Below are 7,158 nucleotides of genomic sequence, written 5' to 3'. Positions count from 1 at the left end.
GCATGCATCATGTATATTTTCGGGAACTTGTGGGGATGAAAATGAGCCTTGATTTACAAAATGTTTAGGCCTAAATTTAAGATTTGAATTGCATATAAAATATTATAATATAATAATATTCTACAATACTATTATAATAAACAATAATCATTGTATTAGACTACAAAATATCAAACCAAGTGTCATTATTAACTATTTGCATCTATTTGATTTTATTTGAATCATATTTTCAAAATGCACTTATTCAGATTGCTTAGAATCAACATAAATCGGTTCTTTGTGAAAATAATTAAATGTATTCAGTAAAAAAAAACATGGTTAAAATATAGCTAGCAATATTCAATTATAGAATTTTATACAAATATAACCCTGGCTATTGTTTATTTAAATGGCATTTAGTTTATTAGAACTATCACAGAAGGCTGACTGGTTTCTTATCCAATCCTGGCAATTTAAAAATGACAATTAAAAAAAAATATATATATTTTTTTTTTAATTATTAAAATTAAAAAATTCCCTGATATTTACAGGTTTTCCATCACTCGTATGAACTATAATTATAACTAAAACTGGAGCAATTACATTTATTCAGTTAAAAAGTATAAACATGGTTATAATATGGCTGCGAAACAAGCAATATTCAATTAGTTAAAATGCATGAGACTGAAACATTCAAACCACAAATGAAAAATATTCAGGTTATTAGTACTATTACAGAAATCTGACCGGTTTCATTTACTGTATGTATGACTGCTAAATATGCATCACATTAAGTATATTAGTTTGTTAAAACGGTGTAATCCAAATGAATGGAAATTTTATATGCAATTCAAATACATAAATCTTACATTTAGGCCTAAATATTTGCTAAATGTATCATAGGGTCAGATAAATTCTTTGAAATAGGAAAATGACAAGAACAAAGTATTTCTTTAGCATCTAGTGATCTGCAGTATCTCTCTGCCGCATGTGTGAGTGTTGCATGCAAATGAAAGGCGAGATGGAAGTTTGCTTGGAAAACTTGAGCGATGTAAAACATATCTTTACCATAAATATCTTGACGTCCTGTCGGCTGCACACTTCCTCCACCAGCGCGAGAGGTTTTGCTTTAGGAACCGGGATGGTGCCCAGGATGGAGCGTCTGTCTCACCGCACGCTGAACAGCTCCATCTTTCCCATTTCATCGATGACAAACAGCCTCCTGCATCCCTCCCACATCTGCTCCACAAGGACAGCAGATAATGAAACTCAAATCTCAGCAAGAAACATGATGTGGAACACGTCTTCAAGGAGATGTTCGTTTAATAACCCTCATGTTGTTTCAAACCCGTATGATTTTCTTTCTTTCATTGAACGTCGACCGTGACCTGTGGCTGCTAAGCTCTAAAAGTGACCAAAAACATTTAATGTGATCATAATCTTCACAGCTCTCAAATCTCATTCACACATCTGCATATTGATATACATCATGCCAGAATTGAACTGGTGTTTGGCATCACTGACATGCCAGAACTTCTGCTTTAGTCGTATAGTTTCTTGGTGTTGATAACATCTCTCATATTGCGTTAAGCGCATCAGGGTTATTATAGCTAACTAAAACTAAAACCATACAAAAACATCAAAAACTTAACTGAAATACAAAAAAAAAAAAATTCTATTAAATTACTAAAATATAAAAAATAAACGTAAACCCGTTGTGGTTCTGGTATGTTATTGTTGTTAATGAGTATCAATAAAAAAAAATAATTTGAAATAAAAATGAATCAAAAATATATAGACATTAAAAAAATAAATAAAAAGGACAAAACATCTGTTACTTAAAATAAACGTTAACTGAAATTAAATAAAATACTATTATTAAAAATATAAATAAATAAATAAATCAGGTTCTGGTATATTTTGTTTGTTAATAAGTAAAAATCAATAAAAAAAATGATTTCAGCTAGTTCCTAGGTAACTTTTGTTTTGTAATCTTTGTTTGACGATGTACTAACATATCTAAAACCAAAACTAAAATGAATAAAAAATATATAGACATTCAAAAAATAATAATATTAAAAATTACAAAATATCTCTGTTAAAATAAAATAAAAGTTTACTGAAATTAAATAAAATATATATAAAAACTTAAACCCGTGTGGCTCTGGTATATGTTTTTGTTTAAGTAAAAATCAATTTAAAAAATTATTTCAGCTAGTTGCTAGTTAACATTTCTAATTTTCATTTGTTTTTATCTTGACATAATAACATAACTAAAATAAAAATAAATAAAAAAATATATGGACATTTAAAACAAAGTAATACTAATAAAAATGACACAAAATCTCCATTATTTAAAATAAACTAAAAGTGTACTAAAATTAAATAAAATATACCAGAACCACACAGGGTTTAATATTTTATATGTTTTTGTTTGTTAGTAAGTAAAAATCAATTAAAAAACATTATTTAAGTTAGCTGCCAGGTAACATTTCTCATTTTCATTTAGTTTAACTATATACTAACATAACTAAAAGGACAATTAAAATAAAAATGAATAAGAAATTTAAAAAGACATTTAAAAACCCTAAAACTAATAAAAATGACAAAACAAAATTACTAAAAGTTTAACTGAAATTAAAATGGAAAATAAAAACGAATTCAAAATACTAATAAAACCTATGATCATATCTCAATGATAGTGTAATAACAGAGTCTATACACTCGAAGGTCTCGCACGCAACACATCCTACGCTAACTATCACCGATGATGAAGATGAAGGCTCTGGCAGCAGACACACTCCATGTGTCAGTCAGCAATGCATGACTGTGGGTCACAGAGAGATGAAATATGTGTCTGCTTATGATATGTAGCATAGCGCTGAAGATATGAAAGTTCAGAACCTGAAAAAGACTGACTCATAAACTGGAGAGCTGCTCAATTTTCCTGTGAATAATAACTGAAATGTCCTCACATAAAGCTACTGTGTGGTTTCACAACACACTGAATGTAGCACACAAGCCCAATGGACTACTTTTATCATGCTTTTTGTTATTTGCGGAGCTTGAAAGACACAAAAAAACACTTTTTTTTAGTTTTTGAGGCTTTCAAAGATTCATTGTAAAGATCCTGCTAAAATCTTTTGTGTTTTTCAAAGGCAGGCCAGAGACTTTCCCTGTAGTTATTCGTTGTTTGAAGCTGTAAATAAAACAATTATTGGAGTATGTTTAACATGAAAATACTATTTCAGTCTTTGTACTTCAAAATTTCGTTTAATTCAATGTCTTACTTGTTGTTATTTTTAGTAATTTCTGAGTGAAAACTGTTTCAAAGCAGTGTTATTTTAATATCACTGAGATTTTATTCGTTTTTATTCATATTTTGAATTACTGTTTATTATATTTTCTGTTTTAATTTTAATTTTAAAGTTTTAGTAATTTTGTTGTGTTTTTGTCATTTTTAGAAGTTTTCATTTTTTATTTAATACGTCTATACAGCTTTTGTAGTAATTTTATTTCGGTTTTGGTTATTTTATTAAATCAAGTTAAACTAAATTAAAATAAATAAATTAAAATAGTTTGGTTGAAATCAGTTTTTTAATATTATTTTATTCCAGTTAACATTTTATTTATTTTAAGTAACAAAAAATGTTTAAGGTTTCAGTTTTAATTTTAATGTACTAACACAACTACAAAAAATAAAACTAAAATAGAAATGAATAAAAAATATATAAATATTTAAAAAAAAAAACTTATAAAAATGACAAAGCATCTGTTACTTAAAATATATATACTTAAATATATGAAAAAGTTAAACCATGTTTGGTTATTAAATAAGGGTAAAATAAACTAAAATAAATAAAGTTTGGTTGAAATAAAAAAAGTTGCAGTTTTTATATTTCATTTTATTCCAGTTAACGTTTATTTTATGTCAAGTAACAAAAATGTTTGTTTTAATATTAATTTTGATGTCCTATCATAGTTAACATAGTTCACTATAATAACCCTGCTTTAAAGTAAATCCTAAACCAGTTTTGTTTCAGTGTATATCGTACATCAGTTTAGATTAATTTCACTAAATGATGAACCCAATAGCATGTATTTTTATTGTTTACATCATCCATCCATCCATCTAGTTTGACTTGATGTACTAACATAAAACTAAAACTAAAATGAAAATAAATAAATAAAGCTATAGACATAAAAAACCTAATGAAAATGGCAAAACATTCAAATAAAATAAAAGTTAACTGAAATTAAATAAAATACATAAAATCCATACATCTCTGAAAAGAGGGAGCGCGAGACTCTCAAATGACTGGAGATTGACCACGTACTGTCCGACCCTGCATTCACGTCCACCTGCGGCGGATTGAGCACTGGATCAAGCACAGAGGAGTGTGTTAGTGGAGGAGACAACAGCAGTACAAACACAAGCAGGGGCGGATTTAGCGAACTGGGGGCCCCAGGCAAAATATAGGAATGGGGCCCTATACATTTGCACACATTTTCCTAGATCAGCCTCGAGGTTCCTTTTTTGTTGTGATGCTTGCCGCTGCACAATGGTGCCCCATAGTTGTGCCCAATGTTTCTACATTTTTCATGTACATGTTATAATGGCTTTCTTTCATGTTGTAGACCACGAAATAGCAATTGATTCACATTTGAGATACAGGTTTTCACAAAAACAAAATAAATTATAAAATGATAAACCTCACAATTGAGCCTTTAAAACCTTTTTTTTTTTTTTAAATATAAATTATTATATTAATTTAAAACGGGGTTATGTGTGTGCAGTTTCGGTCTAAACGAAAACTGCAGATGGGATTATTGAAAATGAACATTCATTCTCTGCCAGCAGGAGGTGCTTTTGGAACACCAAAAATATAGCGGTTTCGCCGGTAACGGCTATAAACAAAGCAGAGCTCCGCTCATAAACGCTACTTTATCAGATAAAATTAAAATGCCTTCAAAACTTTTCTGAAGAAAGTCAATTCCCTTCAGAGATTCATTCATATAATATCTTGAATTAGTGAGAATGAGAAAGTGTGAAAAAATATTCTGACGAGGAAAGTCTCACTATAATAACCCTGCTTTAAAGTAAATCCTAAACCAGTTTTGTTTCAGTGTATATCGTACATCAGTTTAGATTAATTTCACTAAATGATGAACCCAATAGCATGTATTTTTATTGTTTACATCATCCATCCATCCATCTAGTTTGACTTGATGTACTAACATAAAACTAAAACTAAAATGAAAATAAATAAATAAAGCTATAGACATAAAAAACCTAATGAAAATGGCAAAACATTCAAATAAAATAAAAGTTAACTGAAATTAAATAAAATACATAAAATCCATACATCTCTGAAAAGAGGGAGCGCGAGACTCTCAAATGACTGGAGATTGACCACGTACTGTCCGACCCTGCATTCACGTCCACCTGCGGCGGATTGAGCACTGGATCAAGCACAGAGGAGTGTGTTAGTGGAGGAGACAACAGCAGTACAAACACAAGCAGGGGCGGATTTAGCGAACTGGGGGCCCCAGGCAAAATATAGGAATGGGGCCCTATACATTTGCACACATTTTCCTAGATCAGCCTCGAGGTTCCTTTTTTGTTGTGATGCTTGCCGCTGCACAATGGTGCCCCATAGTTGTGCCCAATGTTTCTACATTTTTCATGTACATGTTATAATGGCTTTCTTTCATGTTGTAGACCACGAAATAGCAATTGATTCACATTTGAGATACAGGTTTTCACAAAAACAAAATAAATTATAAAATGATAAACCTCACAATTGAGCCTTTAAAACCTTTTTTTTTTTTTTTAAATATAAATTATTATATTAATTTAAAACGGGGTTATGTGTGTGCAGTTTCGGTCTAAACGAAAACTGCAGATGGGATTATTGAAAATGAACATTCATTCTCTGCCAGCAGGAGGTGCTTTTGGAACACCAAAAATATAGCGGTTTCGCCGGTAACGGCTATAAACAAAGCAGAGCTCCGCTCATAAACGCTACTTTATCAGATAAAATTAAAATGCCTTCAAAACTTTTCTGAAGAAAGTCAATTCCCTTCAGAGATTCATTCATATAATATCTTGAATTAGTGAGAATGAGAAAGTGTGAAAAAATATTCTGACGAGGAAAGTCCACTGATGAGTTACCAGCATAAGCCTATGTGCCTGGGCTCATACACTCTCCAAAGGCTGTCTAATTCTAAACTTGAAAATACATTTAATTTTAGTTATTTTAACTAAAAATTTCAAAATAAAAAAAAAAGGAAATTATACATTTACATATCTAAGGATTGTATCAACCAAAAAAGTGTGTATGCGTATAAATTACTCATAAATGAGTAAGCGGCATTTAAAACAATAAACATGTAATATGCACTGTTGCTCAATATTTAATTACAGCTTCAGACGCATGATATTTTCATTTGCTACAAGCAGGGTACACAAGAAGCATGTTCAACTCGGACGGTTGTCGTGGTAATAAACACCGTAAACAGCAACCGTTCGAGTGTCTGCGCTTAATGCGCATCTCATATATGAAAAGCATTTTAGGGGGCCCTTGGCTTTTGGGGGCCCAAGGCGGTCGCCTGCCTTTGCCTAATGGGTAAGTCCGCCCCTGAACACAAGAGCAGTGGCTGACTGATGGAGAGATGAGCAGAGACGATACCTGAGCCTGGACAGCCGTCCTCTGTCCCTTGTGAGCGTGGCCACATCAAAGCCCACTCTCCTGCCTCGCTCTCGGACCTCCTCTGTGTAGAAACCACTGACAGAGACGCCGGCCGAGACCACGGCATCGCACACTTTCTTCACCAGAGTGGTCTTACCCACACCTAGCAGAGGTAAACACTGTGTTTTACGGTCATTTGCCATCTTAAGTCACCATAAATGACTGCTTAACTGACAAATAAATGCACATGAAATATTGATTTGAATATTGAAATTTTATGCTCATCTCGCAATTCAGTTTTTTTCCATCACAGAATAAATTGAGACTTTTTATCTTGCAATGCAGACCATTTATTTGATCCAGGTTCTGAGTTTACAGCTTACAATTCGTTTTTTTTTTTTTGCCACCATGTAATAAATTGCAACTTTTTATCTAACAATTCTGACTTTTTTCCTCGCAATTCTGAGTTTTTATATCTTGCAATTCG

The 7,158-nt window shown here is 31.5% G+C and overlaps 1 pseudogene; it reads right to left on the bottom strand.

Annotated features, from left to right (window-relative positions):
• LOC107667124 (cancer-related nucleoside-triphosphatase-like) overlaps window positions 1–6,874 on the bottom strand; it is a 7,970-nt pseudogene extending 1,096 nt beyond the window's left edge.
• Between the last annotated feature and the right edge of the window lie 284 nt (window positions 6,875–7,158).

The sequence above is a fragment of the Sinocyclocheilus anshuiensis genome, unplaced genomic scaffold (assembly GCF_001515605.1).
Source record: "Sinocyclocheilus anshuiensis isolate Anshui unplaced genomic scaffold, SAMN03320099.WGS_v1.1 scaffold665, whole genome shotgun sequence".
NCBI lineage: Eukaryota > Metazoa > Chordata > Actinopteri > Cypriniformes > Cyprinidae > Sinocyclocheilus > Sinocyclocheilus anshuiensis.
The sequence above is the reverse complement of the archived record's forward strand: the minus strand, read 5'-3'. Positions and strand labels throughout refer to the sequence as shown.